This window comes from Lissotriton vulgaris, chromosome 4_1, assembly GCF_964263255.1.
Source record: "Lissotriton vulgaris chromosome 4_1, aLisVul1.2, whole genome shotgun sequence".
Classification (NCBI taxonomy): Eukaryota; Metazoa; Chordata; class Amphibia; order Caudata; family Salamandridae; genus Lissotriton; species Lissotriton vulgaris.
In genome coordinates this window covers 499,832,039-499,853,480 of record NC_141691.1, presented here as the reverse complement: position 1 = coordinate 499,853,480, position 21,442 = coordinate 499,832,039, and the positions used below count along the sequence as shown (strand labels likewise).

General features: G+C 41.6%; 1 protein-coding gene across 2 annotated transcripts in view; it reads left to right on the top strand.

Moving 5' to 3' along the window:
- The window catches only part of LOC147718893 (mitochondrial fission factor homolog B-like), a 202,297-nt gene that overhangs the window by 20,428 nt on the left and 160,427 nt on the right, over nt 1-21,442 (top strand). The gene's annotated exons all lie outside the window — the stretch shown is intronic.

Sequence of the window (21,442 nt, the reverse complement as noted above, 5' to 3'; positions counted from 1 at the left end):
TCCTGCTTTTGTCGTCACTAGGGGCGTGACTCCACAATCCCAGCCGTCGGCCTTAAAGGAGCCGTATACGTTCACCCCTGATGGCCATTCCGTTTCGGGGTCTCCGTCTTCCTCATGCCACGTAGAAGTCTGCGGCTGTTGAGACAAGACGCAAGGTGAAAGGGGGGTGGCGCACCACCAGTCTTTATATGCAGGTGTCTCTTGACAGTCAGACCCGTGACACCAGGTCTCCGACCTGCCACTGCAGTGCCCGTGTGTGCAGTTTATTGCCATGTCAACTTGGCATTTAAAACTACTTTCTAAGCCTTAAACTCCCCTTTTATTACAGATGGGTCACCCCTAAGATAGGGCCTAGCTTACCCCATGGGCAGGGTGCTGTGTAAGTAAAAGGTAGGACATGTACCTTTTATGTTTTATATGTCCGGGTAAATGCAAACGGCCTATTTCATTTTTCACTGCTGTGAGGCCTAATCTTATAGGTTAGCATTGGGAATTTCCTTATGTACTTTTAAGTGGCAATTCCTGGTCAAAAAGGAGTAGCTTTTTTCATGTTTGGCATGTTTAGAATGGTAATGATAAATCCTCCTTACTGTTGAATTTGAATTTAAAATTACTGGTTTAGAAATCACACTTTTAGAAAGTGCTCCATTCTTTCATGCATTTTAATTGCTCAAGAATTGCACATCCGGGCCTATTCACAGGCATGTACTGAAACTCAATTCCTCCATCACATTAAAATTCCCCCAATGCATTTCGGTCCTCCTTGACCTTCGTCAGAGATATCTATGATATTTAAAAATATGCATCAGCTACACACAGACATATATAACAAAAGTATATGACAAACCCTTCATTTTCAAATCTAAAACCAAATGAATCTATACCCCCATAAATGAACCCCATTATTTACGACATCTACCTGAAGAAAACTATATCACTCTCATGTAAAAACCTACGTATATAACATAAATTCAACCCTTAAGGTAATTTGCAAGTTGAACCTGTCTGAGTCTTGTAGCCGGCCTGCCCCCGATTGCTGTCGGCCTGAGCTTTGGATTCGCACCAGTCCCTCATGCCCTCAAGTAACTTTTTAGCGATACTTGGTTCTAAGCGCTTTACTGCATTTATTCTTATAAAATTCAATATCTTGACTTCTATTTATTGGATTTGTGTCGTTTTGAGCTTGTTTTGTTTATCATATAATCTATTTTTATAAACCTGTATGGAGTTTTGTTATGGTGTATTATTTGTGTTACTGCTTGTGTATGTTTCACAAATACTTCATACATTTCCTCTTTAGATAAGCCTGACTGCTCTGTGCCAAACTACAAGAGGGTGAGCACAGATTATCTGTTAGTGTGTATCTAGTTTACCCTGACTAGAGTAGTGGTTCTTGCTTGTATACAGCTGCATACTCTGACAACCAAAAATCTAATTTCTTACAGTATTTTACTCGTATTATCTTTACAACTGGAGAGTCCCCACACATAAAAAGATTGGACAGTCCTAACAATATGTATCTGGTGCAAAAAACAGGCCACATGATATGTAAGGGTCTAGTACTCTGCTTTGTCTTGAAAATCAAAATATAAAGCTCCCAAACCTCCCACTACAATGTCGATGTTTGTATACTGTTTTGTATATTAAATAAAATATTTAATGATTTGTATATTTGTATCTGTACTTGTTTCTGTATTTTTGTGTATTGTTGTTGCTGTTGTAGAAATTGCTTTGACTGGTGCCCCCATATTTCAGAGTTATTCAGTGGGGTCCACAGACATCTAAAGGTTAGGAACTGCTGATTTATAACATTTTACTCTCAGTGGGTTGAATGTTATGACAGCCTTACATCACTTCTGTTTGTAACAGTTGTCAGAGACCCTCTTTCTCGTTATATGCCCTCATATGTGGCTGAGGCCTACAACTCGGGTTCAATGCCTTTTTACAAGCATAGTCCTCATGAGTGGGTTCTAATATTGTAATTGCTCATTAGCCCATGTGATGGTTAAACATTCTATTTCGATCATTTAATAGTTTAATGCCTATGATAATGGTTTACAACTGATGTACTTCATCAGAATTTGACAAATGGCTCCTACACCCTCTGATTGGAGCATAAGTTTAAAGGTAAAATTGAAGGGATAATTTAGGAAAAGCAGAAAGAGTTTTTAAAAGACAATGGTTTTCAGCATCTGAAAGGTACCAACAGACGATGAACCAGCATATTGTTTTTAATGGACTTCTGCAGTCAGTTGATCAATGAAACAAAAATGGTGGAAACATATGGGGTAAAGCATTGTTGGTACTCAACGAGTCCCCGAGAAGCTTTTATATAATTTTTAGTTCAAGAGTTAGTTCTTGTATTGTTTCCACTTTGGCTGCTATGGTTGTACCATTCGTCCTCCTAATACATAGCCCTGAAATCCTAAGCCTGTATATGCTAGTAAGCTCTTTTTAAAATTGGCATGGAAATCTGATTGATGTAACAGCAAAAACATTTGAAGGAGATATCATCAAGGCATGGTAAGGAGTTAAATTGTGCTACTGAGTTCACTTGCTTAAAGTTGTTGCAAAATCATATACTTCAACCTGGTTTTGCTTATGGGAATTCCAAGGGGTCTGGAGATTTCTATAAACCCTTCTTTTAAAATGTTCTGTACTTATTGTTCCACATATTTTGGGTGCTTTGTTTATTGTAAATTGATGTTCTGATACTGTGGCGTATGACTGAATTATTATGTGAGATTGAAACTAGGTTTCTCGGGGAAGAGCATGTACTGGTTTTGTAAGAGGTTGGTATGTCCTGTATCTGGGCTGGGCTATCCATGTACTTTAATGATACTGAAGAATTGGTATCATGTAATAAAAAAAGTATACATCCACTGGATCAGAAGTTGTGGCTTGAACGATGTTGGGGGTGGTCATAGATTTCAGCAGAATGGAATCAGGGTGTCTGGTGCTGCAGTCTTCTAAAATTAGTATGCACTTATTTCTAATAGAGAAGGCTATTAAAGTCCTACAGGGTCCATATGAATCATTTGGAATGGTACCTGATAGCACATAATGATTGTAGCTGAGATTTTGGGACCCGAGCAGGATTATGGAATTGTTAATGTGGGTACCTTGGCCAAAATTTCTGAAAAGCTGAAAATGCCCCCGGTCAATGAAATTTGTTCTGTAGGTATCTTTTTTTTTGTCTTTCAAATCTGGCCCATTCCTCTTCATCATTAGCAAGACAAGAAAAGTGCATTTCTTTGCAGTTGCTTGAGGATTTCTGAAATGCTCCTAAACTGTTTCGCCTGAAGAAGACATAGGGCCTGATTACTGACTGGCAGTCCGAGCACTGCATTACGAGTGCGGCAGTCCCACTGCCACAGGACTGCCCACGCAATCACCGGGGATCTGTGATGCCTCAGATGTGGGTTGGCGGTCTGACCCAGCACATTGCTTGCGGTGCTGCTGCAGTACCACCAAACAGATTATGAGTTTTCTCATAGCCACATTTTTTATGGCTGTGAGCCTGCCATGAAAACTGTAGTGGTGAGGAAAATAAGGGGGCCCTACTGGGCCCTCCGTCACCTCTGAGCCAGGGTATGCATGCAAGTAAACACATGGGGGCCGATTCCGATCCTGGAAAAAAGCTGTACAAATCGTGGTATGGAGCGTTTTCGCCATACAACTCGTACTTGTAAGGAGGCCCCTACAACCTAGGAAGTACGATCCGTACAAATAGACGCACTCCATACAAATTGTAAAAAAGACCATACAACTCGTATATACAAGCGATTCCGATTCGGATTGCTCTGTACGAGACGTTCCCATGTATTCCCGGCAGCAGTTTACAACCCGGCAAGTACGATTCGTACAAACGGCACTCTGTACGGCTCTTTTTTTACAAGAGACAAGAAGTGGCGGAAAAACCTTGTACGCCCCGAAAACAGTACGAGACAGACGTCCCCATGTACGCGTCGTACACCCCATGAATACAGGGGTAGGTGCGTATGTACAGTGCGTACGGATGACACGGAAGGTGGGGTACGGTGCGTACATACGCGATGAAGGGGTACTGGTCGTGTACGCACCGTACAAGCACCGTACCCCAAAATCGCCTGATTAACGCACCGTACCCCAATATCGGCTGTGTACGCACTGTACCCCAAAATCGCATATGTACGCACCGTACCCCAAAATCTCGTACGTACGGTGCGTACATGCGCGATGTTGGGGTACGCACCATACACATGCCTCGCATGTGGGGGGACCCCTGTAAACCTCATACCCCTATACGACCCGTATCCGGGTATGAGTCGTACCCCCAGAACAAGTCATACCAGGGTACGAGGTGTATAGGGGTTCGCTTTGTTTCCCGGTACGAGTCATTCCTTCCCCGTATACAGGCCATTTTCCATACAAATCGTATGCTGACAACCCAGTACGAATGGTACTTGACGGGTTGGACAGCCTTTTTACAAATTGTATGGTCTTTTTTACAAGTCCGTGTCGTACAGCTTTTCCCGATCCGATTTGTAAGGATCAGGCCGATCTGTATGTATTTTTACCGTACGAATCGTACTACACGAGTTGGAAGAGACTTTTACAATTTGTTTGGAAAAAAATACAAATCCTATTTGTATGGAAAATAAAAATCCAGGATCAGAATCGGCCCCATGGTGTGCCCCCCCGTCTACATGCACCACCAGTTCCTGCACAGCATGGACTTGACAGTCCATGACATGCAGGAGCGTGTTTTGGCTCTCCCACTGCATTGCCTTTCTAACAGGCACCTCCTTGCGACAGCCAAAGCACTGCCCACCAGACCACGAATTAACTCATAATCTGGTAAGTGGTGTGCAGAGGAGTTTGGCGATGTGGGAGCAGGGAGGTGGCATGGCAGCCCACTCCTACACCACCAAACTTGTAATCAGGCCCATAATATTAGGGAGGCTGGTTAGAACTTCATACTCTGATCTTACTTGTGTTCCATTCCCTCCCATTGTGTTCTCTTAATTTTTAGAGGCAGGTTTTGGTGCCATCTTTTTTTTCGGAAGGATCATCAATCTGCTGTTTCTCACCCCAGCTTAAGGAAGATCGGTCTGTAGAAAATCAGGCAACTTGGGTTTGTCAGTTTCCAAGGTAAAATCCTCCAGCAAATGAGTCAAAACTTCAACTGTAGTGGGCTTGTTATGACCAGGTACGGTTAGCACCCGCATTCATTTTACTTTCTTTTAGCACACTGCGTACACTTTTCTAAGAGGTGTCTGGCTCCTACACTATGGGCAACTCTCATCAGGGGTTTATTCCCTTTTTAATAGATTTTATGTTCTGATGTTAGCACTATTACTTTAGTTTGCTTTTGGTTACCAGTATTTGGATGTATGTCGTTACAACGCATACTTTTACTCCGCATACCATTACAACGCGGTATTTACAACGCATACCGCTACAACGCATAGCGCTTTGGGGTGCTGGATAGTGGTAAGTATAATTTACTATTCTAACTCCAGTCCCCGTGGACCCTAGGGAAGGTGTTGGATAGTAAATTAAACTTACCTCTTATCCTAGAGCGCCCCCAGCGCAATGCGTTGTAACGGTATGCGTTGTAATGCCTGCGTTGTAGTGGTAGTGCGGAGTAAAAATTGCGTTGTAACAGGTGCATACCCCAGTATTTCCTTCCATAGGGAAGGATTTGGGGTTGCTGGACCCCCGTCGAGCATCTTGTTTGCCCAACTGTTTTCTGGTTCATATAAGCGCTGACAGGCCCCCGTTAATGTCCGGCTGTTTGAACGCACAGAGAGTGTGTCTGCACAGCTCTACGGAAATGCTGATCTGCCTTCATTCATTTTATTTCCTTGTAGCACACTGCATGCACATTACTAGGAGGTGCCTGGCTTCTACATCACTGGCCTCATATTATTAAGTGTTTATTCCCTTTTTTATTGATTTGATGTTTTGATTTTAGCATTATTATTTTAGTTAGTTCTCTTTTTAGTACCAGTATTTCCTTCCACAGCAGAGCCTGTGCGAAAGATTCGGGGATGCTGGAACCTGTTAAGTATTTTGTTTGCCCACCTATTTTCTGGTTTGTAAAAGCGCCAACAAGCACTGCTGCCACTGCCCCTGGCACGCCCTATTAATGGCAGGATATTTGAACGCACAGAGAGCGCGCCCGTGCAGCAGCCGCATGTAGCGGGAGTGCCTAAGGCAAGCCTGTCTGTTCCCCTTCCGCGGCCGGACCGTGCAGGAAGAAGTGAAATGAGAAGGAGTTTCCTGGAGCGAGAGAGATATATATATATTATATATTACCTACTGGCAGTCGCGAGTAGGTAGATATAGTTAGGACTTAGTTTCCATAGCAAATGCCCAACATTCTATTTGGAATAACTTTGGCGCTGGTCGATGAATACACGCGAAATTCTACAAGAAGATGATTTGCTCCGCTCCTCTCCTTCCCTGAATGTTTGGGGGTGATTCGCCAAGCGGAGGCCGAGAAAAAGTACCTAGGGGTAATACTGGATTAAAACAACTCATCAAAACCGCAAATAGAATCTTTACGGAGAAAAGGGGGTAATGACCTATCTCGCTATAAACCCACTGAAGAAGCTCTTATCAGACCTGACGCTCGACCCTTTGCTAAGGGTCCTGCAATCTAAACTTCAGCCAACAATAACTTATGGGAGCGAAATGATGAAGGGAAAAGACGCAACAATCCTTAACAACTTAATATCCAACTTTTACCGAGCGATCTTTTAACTCCCCAGAAAAGTCTCCCCAGTCCAAATACGGTTGGAATTTGGGCTTCAGAAACAGTCTTTGGAACAAAGGGGAGCACATGTGAAATGTTGGCATAAGATCAAAGGCGATGATGAAGGATCCCTGAATTACCAAATCTGGATGGAACTGTCTCACTCAGGAAAAGCGCCAGCAAGTGATTACCTCCAGGAATCCATTAAACTTCTAGGTCCAAAAGACTTGTGGAACAACTCGATGAATCATGGAGGATAAAAAAACATTATCCAAATAATCTCACGGCTGGGTGGTCTGAAATACATACAGAGCACTTAAAGCCCAACTCTACTTGAACATTAGGAATAAAAATTAATATCAAGGAAACATTCCTAAAACTTCGGCTGGGGGTTGGGCCCTTCAATCAATTCCTACCCTCTTGGGAGAGAAAAGGAGGAGACCAGTCTTGTCATTTATGCGGCTGTAGTGTCGAGGATGTTATCCACGTTATATGCATCTGTAACATGCTAAATGATGTAAGGATAACCTTGCTAAAGTCAGTGTTTAGACAGTATGGAGTTAGGACTTGCAGACAAGCGGTAATGTTGTGTTGCAACCCTGAGCTGGTGCAGCTAAATTGCTGGCTAACTAAATTCCTTGACATAACCGCAAAAAGATTAAAACACTGGTCTGAGTTGGCCAAGGATTAATTACTACAAGAACAGAAGACATAATTAATACAAGAACAGACGATTGTAAGTGACAGAATATATATATATATATATATATATATATATATATATATATATATATATATATATATATATATATATTCACTGAAAAAACCATAGGTTTCACACCAGTTATAGTTAGGAATTAGCATTTAAAAAACCTAGTAAATTCACTAAAAAAACCATAGGTTTCACATTAGTTATAGTTCCACGTTATAGTTAGTTGGACTCACTATAACTTGCGCGTGTAATGCACTGCTGATGACGTCACATATTACATCACTCATGACATGGTCAGTGACATCACTCATGACATCACTGATGACACCATCCAGTGAATGTGTGCCTTTCTGAAAAATAAATATGTTTTATATATGTATATGTAAAGGTAGATGGAAAAATAAATGTTTAAATAAGTGTGTAAATGGATGTTTTAAAAAAAAAAATGATTGGTTAACTGGCTTATTAAGTGTATCTTAGTGAATACATATATTAACGAGTAATGTTTAAATATTTAAATATATGTATCAGTGTTTCACTTTGTGTATTAGTTGCTGCATGGGTTGGTAAGTAGCTACATGTGTGTGTATATAGATTATTAGATGTTTTTTTAGTATCAGTATGAGTGTCTGCATGGTTTGGTGGGATGTTACTTAGCACACAGATGCATCAATGACTGACTCACTGTTTTTATGTGTTTTGAAGACGGCATATGTGCAGGACTGTATGGGTGGATGAGTGTGTATATGCGTGTGTTAGTGAGTGAATGACTGTCTCATTAGTGTCTTTATCAGTAACTACATATGTTTTAATCTAGTATATGTGAGTATTGATGTATATGAGTGAGTATATGTGAGAGTGAGAGATTGAAAGAGTTCTTGTTTAAATGAGTATGTGTTTCTATAAGTGATTGTTTAAGAGAGTAAGTATGTTTAAGTTTCCTTAGAAGTAAGGTGGTAGTGTGTGTATAGCTGTATATGCAAATAAATGGATGTTCAATAGTTTATTTGCATGTGTGAATATGTGTGTGAGTAACTTTTGGATGACTGTCGGTGTGTAACAGGATGTAAAGGTGTATCACTACATATGATGAGTGTATATATGTATGAGTGACTATATAGAACTGTTGGTGAATGAGTGAATGTGTATATAGATGGTGGAATTATTGAATTGGTTGTTGTAACTGGTATGGGTATCTCCATTTAAAAAAAAGAATTAATTTATATTTTTCAATATGTGTTTCATGGGTTACATTACAGTGAAAGGAGGTCTGTCACTCTGTCACAAGGATGATGTCATCAGTGATGTCATGAATGATGTCACTGACCATGTCATGAGTGATGTAATATGTGACGCCATCAGCAGTGCATTACACGCGCAAGTTATAGTGAGTCCAACTAACTATAACGTGGAATTTCAATGGTTTTATGTCAGTAAAATTTCCAGCTAACTATAACTGATGTGAAACCTATGGTTTTTTCAGTGAATTTCATAGGTTTTTTAAATGCTAATTCCTAACTATAACTGGTCTGAAACCTATGGTTTTTTCAGTGAATTTCATAGGTTTTTTTAATGCTAATTCCTAACTATAAGTCTCACTTTATAAGTAAGACTGTTAGCGCTCTAGTTGTTTAGAACACTCTGGTACATTCTGTCATTGGGCTACAGTTGGGCTATATTTGGGCTATATTTTTTTTTTGTCTCTGGTGGCCATCTTTGGGCTACATTGGGCTACATTGGGCTACATTTGGGCTACATTTTGGCTCTAACATATATATAGCCCAATACATATTTTTTCAAAGTTAATTTTCGTAAAAACCACTTAAGAATAGGGCTACCAGTCCCTAGAATTTTTTCCCATTTTTAAAAAATTGTTTTGGGGGAGCGCTCCCGGTGCGCGCCCCGGGGAGCGCCCCGAAGAGTGTACTTCTATAAAGCGCCCCGGGGCGCGCTCCGGGGAGCGTCCCGTAAGCGCCAATATCGCGAACGAAAACATGATCGTGACGTATCGCGTAGCCGCGTCCGCATGATACGCACGGCGTAAGCGCACCCGGAAGTACTCCAGCGAATACGATCGCGCAACGTAAACATCCGACGCGCTTACGCGACGCGACCCGGGGCGCGTAGCGTAAGCGCGTCTGGTCATGTGACCTGAAAATAACACTTTTCATTGGTTCATAACAGTTTTGGTTTCACAATGATGAAGCCCCTAGTCTTGTGACCTGAAAATAACACTTCTCATTGGTTCAGGACAGTTTTTATTTTCCAAATGATGAAAGACCCCACCGTTTTTCCTTATTCTGACTTTGTCCTTTGACTGAGGAAGACCTGTTTGTACCTCTCTGTACCTTTTTAATCTTTATAATGGCTTCAGTAGCAGCAGCAGCTGGTGCATCTGCCCCACCACCACCACCACAACAACCAAGAGGACCAGCTCAAGATTACATTGGTGGTCAACAAGAGGAGGAGGAGGAAGAGGAAGAGGAGGATGATGAAAGATGGCTGCCTGAACAAAATACCCCATACAAGCCCAAGTCACACATTGTATGGGAGTTTTTTTCACTCCCAGAGGGCAAGAAAAAAGTGAATGCGGCCAAGGTAACTTGCCTAATCTGTAAGGAGGAACTCTCAAGGGGCAACCCAAACAAAAAATATTCCTTTGGTAACTATACCATGATTCGACATATGACCCGTAAGCACCCTAACAACTATTCTCGTGCAGAGCTCAGGGAACTGGCCAGTAACCTCCCCCAGTCTTCAAGGACCACCTCCCAAAGAAACAAACCCACTTCATCGGGACCAGAAACATCAGAGATGATGCCTTGTATTCAGCCACGATTTGCTGATTTTAAAATCACTTGTTCTGCATGTGGCAAGCTTATCGCCTATGGTGAAAAAAGCGTACAGCTCATCGTCCTTGCAGGTGATAATCACAAGTGCCCCAAAAAGAAGTAATTTTCTGGGTTTTTTGTTTTTTTGCTCCAGTTGAGCCAGTTTCAATTCCCTTTTTTTTGTTTCTCCCCCTAAAAAAATACAAAAAAAATATAAAACTGTTTTGAAAAGCCAAAAAAAGTACAAAATGTTCAAAAAACACAAAAAATATATAAAACAACAAAAAGAAGAAAAAAAAAAAGTTCTTTTTAGAACTACCTCCAATTTCTAAAAAAAGGCTTCATTTTTTAAAAACTCTGTCATTCTTTTTTCCTCATAGTACGCTCCCCGGTGCCCGTACCGGGCGCTCCCCCCGCGCAAAATGAAAAAAATATATATATTTTACATGCCCCGCGGGGCCCTTTTATAGCCCCCAAATCAAACCTAGGGGGTCAGAGGGGGTCTATCCCTGACGCCTTATGGTCATTTCCCCCTTTGTTTTAGCCACCTCTTGTGTCTCAATTTTACCGAGACACAAGATGGCGGCCGCTCCGGACTGTTTCGAATGTTTACAGACACCCAAGAGCCAATCAGATTTCCACTCGCGAACTCGCGTAGCACGCTGGTGCGCTCCCCGGAGCGAGTACCGGGGCGCGCTTACAGATATATATATTTTTTTGAACCAAAATTACTCAAAATCCACTGGAGCACATATCTTGAGACATAGCAAAGGCACATCGGGCTACCAGTCCCTACAATTTTGCCAAATTTGGTGGAAATCCATTCAGCCGTTCGGGCTAAAAGTGAAATCGACCGCCCTATGGAAATTAACATGGGGAAAACGCCTTTTGGGACCCCCCTTTTATCTCGGCCCCCGCTTGACGAATCCCCCCCAAACTTTCAGGGAAGGACCGGAACGCCGCGAGGCCATTTTGAGGACATTTTCAGTCAGATTCGTCAACCGGCGCCAAAGTTATTCCAAATAGAATTTTGAGATTTAACATTGAAAAAAATCCTAACTATAACTACCTACTGGCGACCGCCAGTAGGTTATATATATATATATATATATATATATATATATATATATATATATATATATTCACTGAAAAAACCATAGACTATATATAGTTAGGGATTAGCATTTACAAAACCTTAATTTACTCGCACAAAACCATAGAAATTTGCATATATAGTTAGTTGCAATAACTATATATCGCGCACCCGCAATCCACTGCTGATGATGTCACATATTACATCATTCATGGCATGGTCAGTGACATCACTGATGACATCACTGATGACAACACCCAGTGACTGTATGTTTCTGTGAAGTTAAAATATGTCTTACATATTGAAGAATGAGTGGATGTATAAGTGTCTGGATGAAGGATTTAGTAGGTGCGTGACTGACTGTATGAGTGAGTGATTAAATGTGTCTCACTGAGTGCATGGGTTAGTGACTAAACTGTCTGAATGTGTGCATCAGTATGTCTGTTGTTGTGTAAGCTGCTGCATGTGTTGATCAGTAGCTATATGAGTGGCTATATGGGTTATTGATTGGTTGCCCAAGTATTTGAATGGGAGGCTGAGTGTGTGTGTGGGTGGCTGGGAGGTGTGTGACTCTGTGCATAGATGTGTAAGCAGTTGATTCACTAGGTGTATGAGTTCAAGAGTGCATGTGGAAACAGCTATATGGGCGGTTGACTGTCTGCCTGGGTGTGTTGGTGAGTGAATGGATATCTCAGTGCTACATGTGCAAGTAAGTACATATTTAAAACACAGTACATGTGAGAGTTGACATATATAAATAACTGTGCATAAGAGCCAGTAAATGTGTGAGTGGCTGTATGGATCATTGTGAGCTTGTATCAGGGATTGTATAAGAGAGTAAATAAGTGTTAGTATATGTTTGAATAAGTAAGGTGTGTATAACTGTATAGTTGAGGAAATGGAGGTGTGATTGATTCTTTGCATGACTGACTAGGTGTGTGAGTAACTCCATGGATGAGTGACAGTCTGTGAGTGTCTGTTTACACTGATTGTATCTAAGGTTATATTAGAGTCTGAAGAGGTTCATCGTATTATCACATGAATGATATCATCAGTGATGTGATCAGTAATGTCACATGAGATGTCATCAGTGATGTCATCAGTGATGTAATTTGAGATGTCATCAGTGATGTCATCAGTGATGTCATTTGAGATGTCATCAGTGATGTCACTGACCATGTCATGAATGATGTAATATGGGGTAATTCTGAATGGTAATATAGAAGGTGACATCCCGGCATCATACACCAGACGGGGCAACGGAAGTTTATCCATCATTGACTACATCATTTGTAACATGAATCTATCGGAGACTGCTACACATCTACAAGTACAGCCAAGCCAAGAGAGCGACCATGCACTGATGATTCTAACTACTGAATGGAGGCCTCAAACAGCAACTGACAGGCAGTTAATATTCCATAGAAGTTCTGTCCTGATAAATAGTGAACAGAGAAGAATTTTCTGGAGCTCCAAAGTACTGGACAGAATATCGTCATTGATTGAACATAATGAACTTCTAGCAAAAACAATCTCGGATGACCCAATAGAACATTTTGAACATATAACTAATGAGCTAAAAAAATTTCTAATGGATAAATTACATTGTGCTCCCCCAGGTGCCAACAATGGGAATAATAATAACCGTAACAAAAATAATATACAAAATACCCAAAATTCTATTATGAAGAAAAAATTGAACAAACTGGTACGTGCACAATACCTGAACCCTTCTATGTCAACTAAGAAAGAAATTAATAAATTAAAAAATAAACTCAGGAGAGAAAAGCAAAGAAATAAAAAAGAATTCCAAGACCGCAACTGGGTTGACATTCAAGTAGCTGCAAAAGACTTAAATTCACGTAAATATTGGTCCCTCGTAGCCAAACTAACAGGGACGAAAAAGAAACTCCAAACAATACCTGTTCCACCAAAGGATTGGGAAACTTATCTTACAGACTTATACAAAGCAAACCCGATAAGCTTTGATGGGAAAAGCTCAGAACAAACCAAAGGAGATGTTGACTTACAAATATTCAGAGTCACAGTTATCTCAGTGGAATGGAATATTAGAAAAGCGAGAAAAACAGGTGCCTCTGGCCCAGACCAGATTCCTATAAAGATCTATCAGGCAAACCCAAGAGAATGGAGTAAGTTGTTATCGCATCTATTTAACTATATCCTTAAAACTGGACAAATTCCAAAATCCTGGCAGGGGAGTACCATCATCCCAATACATAAAAAGAGTAGCAAGACAATTGCAGGAAATTACCGGCAAATTGCATTAATGGACGCTGCAGGAAAAATCTTTGCAGCAGAGGTTCTACAAAGATTAAAGGACTGGGCTTTTTCACTGGATAAAATCCCAATGTTTCAAGCTGGTTTCAGGCCAAAACATTCAGTTACGGACAATATTGCTATCATCCAAACAATATTAGATAAATATGTAACAGGAAAATCCCAGGCGGTATACGCAGTGTTTATAGATTACTCGACTGCGTTCGATCGTGTTGACCGACCTACTCTATGGCACAAACTCAGGGAACTTGGAATCCCAGAACAACTGCTCCAAACTATAGTGAATCTTCACACCAGCACTTGGTGCCAGGTACAAATGGGGGGAGAAAAGGGCTTAACAAAAAGGATAAAAACAGCCAATGGCTTAAAGCAAGGGTGTCTCTTGGCCCCACTATTATTCTCCCTATACCTCAGCGACTTACCCAAAAAATTACAACAGGGCTCAAGTTTATCCCCAAAAATTGCTAAACAAAGCATACAAGTACTACTCTACGCTGACGATATAGTGATGCTCGATCTCACTCCCTTCGGTCTGCAAAAATCTTTGGACATTCTTTATAACTATTCAAAAACAAACTTTCTAATTCCGAACTTAAAGAAAACAAAAATTGTGGTATTTTCGAGAAAGAAATCTAGTGACAAATACAGATGGAGCCTAGGCGGAGAAAAAATAGAAATAGTAAACGAATATCCATATTTAGGCAGGATACTATCAAAGAATAATACAAATGTAAAACAGTTAGAAAACTTAATGAGGAAGTCAGAAGTACATACTGGGGCCCTCTTAAGACTTTATCGCTCAACTGGGAATCGGCACTTTTCCTCTCTAATAAAAATATATAAGGCAAAAATTCCTCCTGTATTGTCATATGCAACAGAATATATTCCGATGAAACAATTGACCTATATGGACCGTAAAGAGGGGAAAATCTTAAAAAAGATAATGATGGTCTCCGACTCCATATCAGTTCAAGCATTACGTTTTGAATTCTCGATCACAAGTTCCTACGCCACGGCGGTAGCCAATGTAATCAGGTGGAGCTACAATCTTCTCCATGCAAAGGAGGGCACATTAAGACACTTACTGAAACAAGAAATCTTCGATGGTGAAACAAAAAATCAGACCTTTTTAAAAAATATGACAACTATTTTTCAAATGGCAGAAATTAGCCCGGAAATGTTAAGTGGCTGGACAGCAGCACAAATGAAACTTTTTTTAAAATGCTTCACCCCGAAGTTAAGTTATGAATTAGACTACGAACATTGTAAAAAATTGTCAACATATAAATCCTTTGTAGACTCTTTGGAATATAAGCATAATCAACCATATATCGGGTTCTCCTTGACTCATGGTGCAAGTAGGTCAATCACCATGTTAAGATTGGGCATCTTACCCATACTAACTTATACAGCAAGATGGTTGCCAGGAGGATCTTTGTTATGCCCACTGTGTGAAGGGGGAGACCAAAACATAGAGCACTTGCTGTTCGTGTGTCCTAATTCAAAAGTATCTACCGCACGGACAAGATTCCTTGCCCCTATCTATCGCACTAGCAGAATCTCCCGAGGGAGTGAATTATTAGAATTATGTAAACAGCCACCAAACGAATTTGTTTGTTACAATTTTTATAAAGTTCTTAAATCTTTTTTAATATTGTATTGATTAAAATGTGTAATTACTCCTTTTCATTTTCTGTAAAATGTATATTTGTGGTCCTCTGTTGAGTACCTATACAAATAAAAAAATTTTGACTTGACTTTTTTTTTTTGATGTAATATGTGACATCATCAGCAGTGGATTGCGGGTGCACGATATATAGTTATTGCAACTAACTATATATGCGAATTTCTATGGTTTTGTGCGAGTAAATTAAGGTTTTGTAAATGCTAATCCCTAACTATATATAGTCTATAACCTATGGTTTTTTCAGTGAATTTCAATGGTTTTTTAATAGCAAATATGAAAAGCTGTAAAATGTCAAGTACGTGGTAGGTAAAAACATTTTCGTATTTATGCACGCTGATGTGCTTTGAACGCTGCCCCGCCCCTCCTCTTTTCTTTTAAAAATTGGAAGAAACAAAAAGTATTCCCTTCCATAAATAACCCAAGACTTTTATTTTGTTATGGCAAGGGAACGAAATAGAGAATAAACTATAGTTGGTCACCATAGGGTTTAAAGAAGGAATGGTTCTTCACCAGATTAGATATTTTCCCAGACCCTCATTCTCCAATGTGATGGACTAGGCTAAAATTCTTCTGGTGCCTGCACCCTGTCACAGAATATCACCCTAAAACATGGAATCTCCCAAACACCAGATTGAGTTGAACCCCACAATAAGCCTTATTTCTTCAGAGCCTCAGAATTTCTTTTGCTTTGCTCATGGAAATTGTGGGATATTGGAGAGATAAGGTGTCACCATTAAGAAAGGGTAGTATTTAAATTTGCATATCAATTATGTTAAACCTTTTAGACATATGATATGCTAGCTTGAACTTATGCTTTACATTTGAAGCCGAATTCAACAGCTTAAGTAAGTAGGTTTTCGTAGTTGTAACTTTAAAGGGTGATCTAGCAAGTTGTAAAGATTTTCTAAAACAGTGGAGCGTATTTAGTTTTTTAATGTACATGTTTATGAAACGATTACACAAATTAAACATTTGTGAGTTTTAAATTTCCGGAGAAGTATAATTCACCAATAGCTTTCTCTGTAGATGTTTTTCCATTAACAATCCCAGTTCCATCACCCGCCCAGGATATCACTACTGTTAGTTGTCATTGTTGCTTCTGTTTTATTAAAAAATGTTTTAAGGTGTTTACTGTTTTTGTTGCGATGTATATATTTATAAGTTATTAAAGTGTTATAATCCTACAAATTTTTTATCGATTATTGCTCTTTGAGATATTCCCTGTCTAAAAAAAGAGAAGAATAGGAATATTCTGTCTCCCTTTGCAGATAGTGAAGGATAGGTAATGCGGACTTTTGTCCCCCGTTGTAATCCGTCATGCCTGTTTTTCTCCCCACTGATTGATTGATTGGCTGGACATTCATTGTTCAAGGAATAGTTCTTTCGAGGTATTCTCTGTTTGCAAATAACGTGGAATAGAAATATTCTGTCTAGTCTTTGCAAGTAGTGAAGGGTGGGTAATGCGGACCTTTGTCCCCCGTTGTAATCTGTGATGCCCATCTACTCCCCACTGATTGATAAACTAGTTCCACCCGGACCATTTATTAGAGATACATCATCTGGCTCAACCGGAGGGTACCCCTAATAAAGAAGACATATGTAAAATACGAAGTAATCACTGTATCCTGTTAAACAGAAACTTTAGCAAGAAAAACACATGTGAAAAGGAAGGGAAAGAAATCGAACAAAATCAGTAGGCCACTGATGAGTTTTTGACTTCGCTAGAAATAAGAAACATGAAAGTGGTGAGAGAAGCCAAGCTTGACGTTACGGCAGCCACGAGGTAGCTAGGCTCCGCCACCCCCCCACTGCTCCAAGCATGTCTGTCCCACCGCCCGCCATGCCCAATAACGGTAACATGAAATAGATACAAATCAGCAGATACCTACCCCCATTCCGGAAACTCCCGAAGTGCAACAGGTTCGCGGCTACGCCCATCCGGAAGACGAGGCCTTCGGCACGTGTAGGGCGAGTCCTGCTGGCAGCCGTCGGCCGGGGAGGTCATCGCGTAAGGTGGGCCAGGAGAAGAGCCGAGGCCGACGGGATACCTTGTCCCATACTCCTTCTTTTTGCAATAATGACTGCGACAACGGGGGGGGGATGTCTTGCACATGCCACCGACCCCCCCCCTGGGCCAGGAGAGGAGCCGAGGCCGACGGGATCCCTCTTCTTTCTTCAATAATGTCTGCGACAACGGGGGGGGGGATGTCTTGCACATGCCACCGACCCCCCCCCCACCCCCCCCTGGTCCAGGAGAGGAGCCGAGGCCGACGGGATCCCTCTTCTTTCTTCAATAATGGCTGCGACAACGGGGGGATGTCTTGCACAGGCCACCGACCCCCCCCCCCTCCTATCTCCTGGTCTGGCCCCGGCTTGGTATGAGCTCCCCGTTCGGTCCTGAAGCGGCGCCCTGCAGGCCACGGGGGGGGGGATGTCTTGCCTCTGCCTCCGACCCCCCCCTCTTATCGCCTGGTCCGGACATCACGGATATCAACGCCAGGTGTCGGCGTGGGGTGCGCTGGGAGGGAGAGGAGGCGCGAACGAGCCTCTCCCACCCCCCCAGGTGGGGGCCCCTCAGCTGCACCCCTAACGGTCCACTCACCCAACAAAAGGTCTCGTCCACTATTGCGAGGCAATGATGCTCCGCTCACCCAGCGGGGGTCTCGTCCACTGTTGCGATGCAACGGCGCTTCTAGTTTCCTGCGTCCAGAAACGTTCTCCTCAACTTTGAAGATTCTATAAGAGCCACGGGGGCCCCCGACCCCCGATGGGGAATGACTGCCATGATCACCCACGGAACGACCACGACGTAGCCGCGGGACGTCGGCGCGCTCATGCCGGTGCCGGCCTCAGTCTTGAAATGACCAAAATCCTGCAAGACTACCAACTTGATCAGTTCCGGTGGGACACCAGTATGACCCGGTAGGAGAGATTGTTGCCTCCCACCCCACTTTGACTGATGGTTCATGTCGCCAGTCCCCTCTGCTACCCTTCAACGAAAACATTTGGACTGCCGAAAGAGGTCCCGGTCCAACCACGAGTTGGTGGAGACATTTTGACTATACTTGGACCTTCCTGACCTCACCCAAAATGGCGCCGGTACAAATGAAACTCTCAACTCCTTGTGCCCCGATTGCTCAGCCTTGATATCATGAGATATGTATGCAGTTTTTAGCACATGAATTGATATGGGATAAGACTGATTATATGTTCGGACAATGAATTGATCCGGGATGGGTATTGATTATACGTTCGAACAATGAATTGACATGGGACGGGTACTGATTACACGTTCGAACAATGAATTGATATTAAGTTCTAATGCATCATTGATTACTGTATTTATTATTGAAGGTTCGAATTTTCGTCACTTTTGGTACTTGCTCACAATGAATTATTGATATGATTTTGTTGCACTTATCGCACTTTTTACTATGAAATCAACGACCACTGACTTTCTGTTATGTTTTCCACAAATAAATACCCCCCCCCCCATTTACAGTTCCAGCCTGCTCCGTGGCCGGCCCATGGGGTTGTAAGCCCGTATTTGGGCACCAACATTTTTATTAAAGGTTTTTGAAAAAGCAAACGTACCACTATAGGTTATCTCTCTTCCTCAAAAATGACAAAAATTACTTTCGAGGACGTTTTGGACATTGATGATTTTCATATGATCTATTTATTAAAGTAATACTCATCTCTCCGCATGAAATTAATTTTCCACATGCTACACAAGTCAATCTCATCTGCCCAAGGTTCTTTTGCAGATTTGGGACCGTTTCCCTTGCCTCTGACTCACTTATTGCTAAGTCATTGGTGGATGTTTTTGCCGGTCGGGGGTTATCCACCAAATCTCGAAGTTGTGCTTTAGAATAATTAAGAGGGTGCCACCTCTCCATGTGCCGATGCATGGTATAATTACCATAGCTATATTTTTTTTCGGTCCCTCTCGAGAGTTTTTTTTTTTGCAGATGAGGCAGGTAACGAACCTGGCATTAACTTTCTTTTCATGAGAAAGAAAAGAAAAAAATTGCCTGATAAAATTCACTTTCACATGGGACGTTCTTGGCATTTCTTTCAGAAACTTTTACATCACTGTGTCATTTCTTTGTCTATCCTGGTTAAAGCAATGTCATGTAAATAGTTGTTTAAAAAGTTTTTTTTTAACGTATTTACTTTGTTGGAGCGTTGTATATATTTATAAGTTATTAAAGTGTTATAATCCTACAACTTTGTTGGAGTACTATATATTTTTAATGTGACACATAATTGTGAAAACTTTGATGTACAAAAAGGCATCCCTGGAATCTTCCGCTTCAGGCTAGGTCCCACACACCCTTACAGTGAGAATCCCCTCCCCAATCACAATACAGGATCGTTATCAGATAGTAGGAACGCGTGTGGTGTGACGGATCTCATGAGGTGGCGACCTTGATCTACTGTAACTCCTTTGAACAGGGGTGATTATTTACAGTTGGGGCCATAAACTACATCCGCAGGGCTAGGTGATAGCCTGGGACCGGCCTGGACAATCAGACACAGAGGAAGAGGAGTGTCAGAGGGTGCGGTAGTGAATAGGGTGAAAGGGAGGTGTCGGGCGGGCACAGGGTGTGATACTCAGGGAAGAGCAGCGCAGATGGGGGGAAGTTTATGGCCCATGCATGAGAGAAAGAGCGGGGGTGACCAGTGCGTGGGGGAGATGCTTGCGAGGGTGGGGAGCCATGCTGAGGATCGGCGGCGTGCAGAGAGTGGGTCTGGTCAAGGCATCTAAAATGGCTGCCGTGCACGACAAAAGTGTGGCATTGGAAAAAAGGCAATATGGCGCAGACAATGTTTATCAATACGGATTAATTTATAACAATTATTTTTAACAATATATTTACTCGCAGTGTCAAAATGGCGATCAACACTTCCTAATTTCCTTCGAATCGAACGTTAACAGAAGTCAAGTAGGAAAAAAAAAAAACGCTCACGCGCAACCGCTGGAAGACAAGTATCAACATATATGAGCCTCCTCAACCCCCCTCAGAAAACATAGGGGGTCAGGATAAGTCTCCCATACCCCCTTATACCCAATACTCACATTGCTTTTCCACCATCTAGTAATTTAATTAAATCGAAACACAAAATGGCGAATTCCCGTTTCGCTACCAGTTTGCGACCCGGTTCGCGAACCGAGAAGCGCTTCTACCGCAAAAAATAATTTTTTTTATTTGCCCCACGAGACCCTTTAATAACCCCAACATCACTCCTCTTAACAGGGGGTCAAGAGGAGTCTACCTTGCCCCCTTTCATTAAATTCCCCCTTCGTTTTTCTCCTCCTCTTGTCTCTCGATCCTACCGAGAGACAAGATGGCGGCCGCACCGGACTGTTTAGAATGTTGACAGACACCGGAGAGCCAATCAGCTTCGCTTCGCAAAGCTCCGTTACGCGAAAAGTACGCGATCTGGAGCGCTATCTAGGACGCTGTCACAGATATATCTGTTTTTTTAAACGTTAATTTCTCGAAATCCACTGGAGCACATATATTGAGACCCAGCAAAGGCACATCGGGCTAACAGTCCCTACAATTTTGCCAAGTTTCGTGTAAATCCATTCAACCGTTCGAGCTAAAAGTGAGGCCAAAGGCCCTATGGAAAAATGAATGGGAAAAACGTGTTTTGGGACCCCCCTTTTTTCTCGGCCCCCCCTTGACGGAACCCCCCCAAATTTTCAGGGGCTGCTCAGAAACAAAATGTGCCATTTTCCTGAAAAATTCAGCCGATTCCGCCCACAAACGCCAAAGTTATTAAACATAGAATTTTCAAAAGTTCAATAGAGAAAAAATCCTAACTATATATACATATATATATATATATATATATATATATATATATATATATTCACTGAAAAAAACCCTAGATTTCAGACATGTTATTGTTAGGAATTAGCATTTAAAAAACCTTAGAAATTCACTGAAAAAAACATAGGTTTCAGGGGTGTTATAGTTAGTTGGACATTTCACTCATACAAAACCATTGAAATTCCCCCGTTATAGTTAGTTGTACTAACTATAACTCGTGCGCCCGCAATCCACTG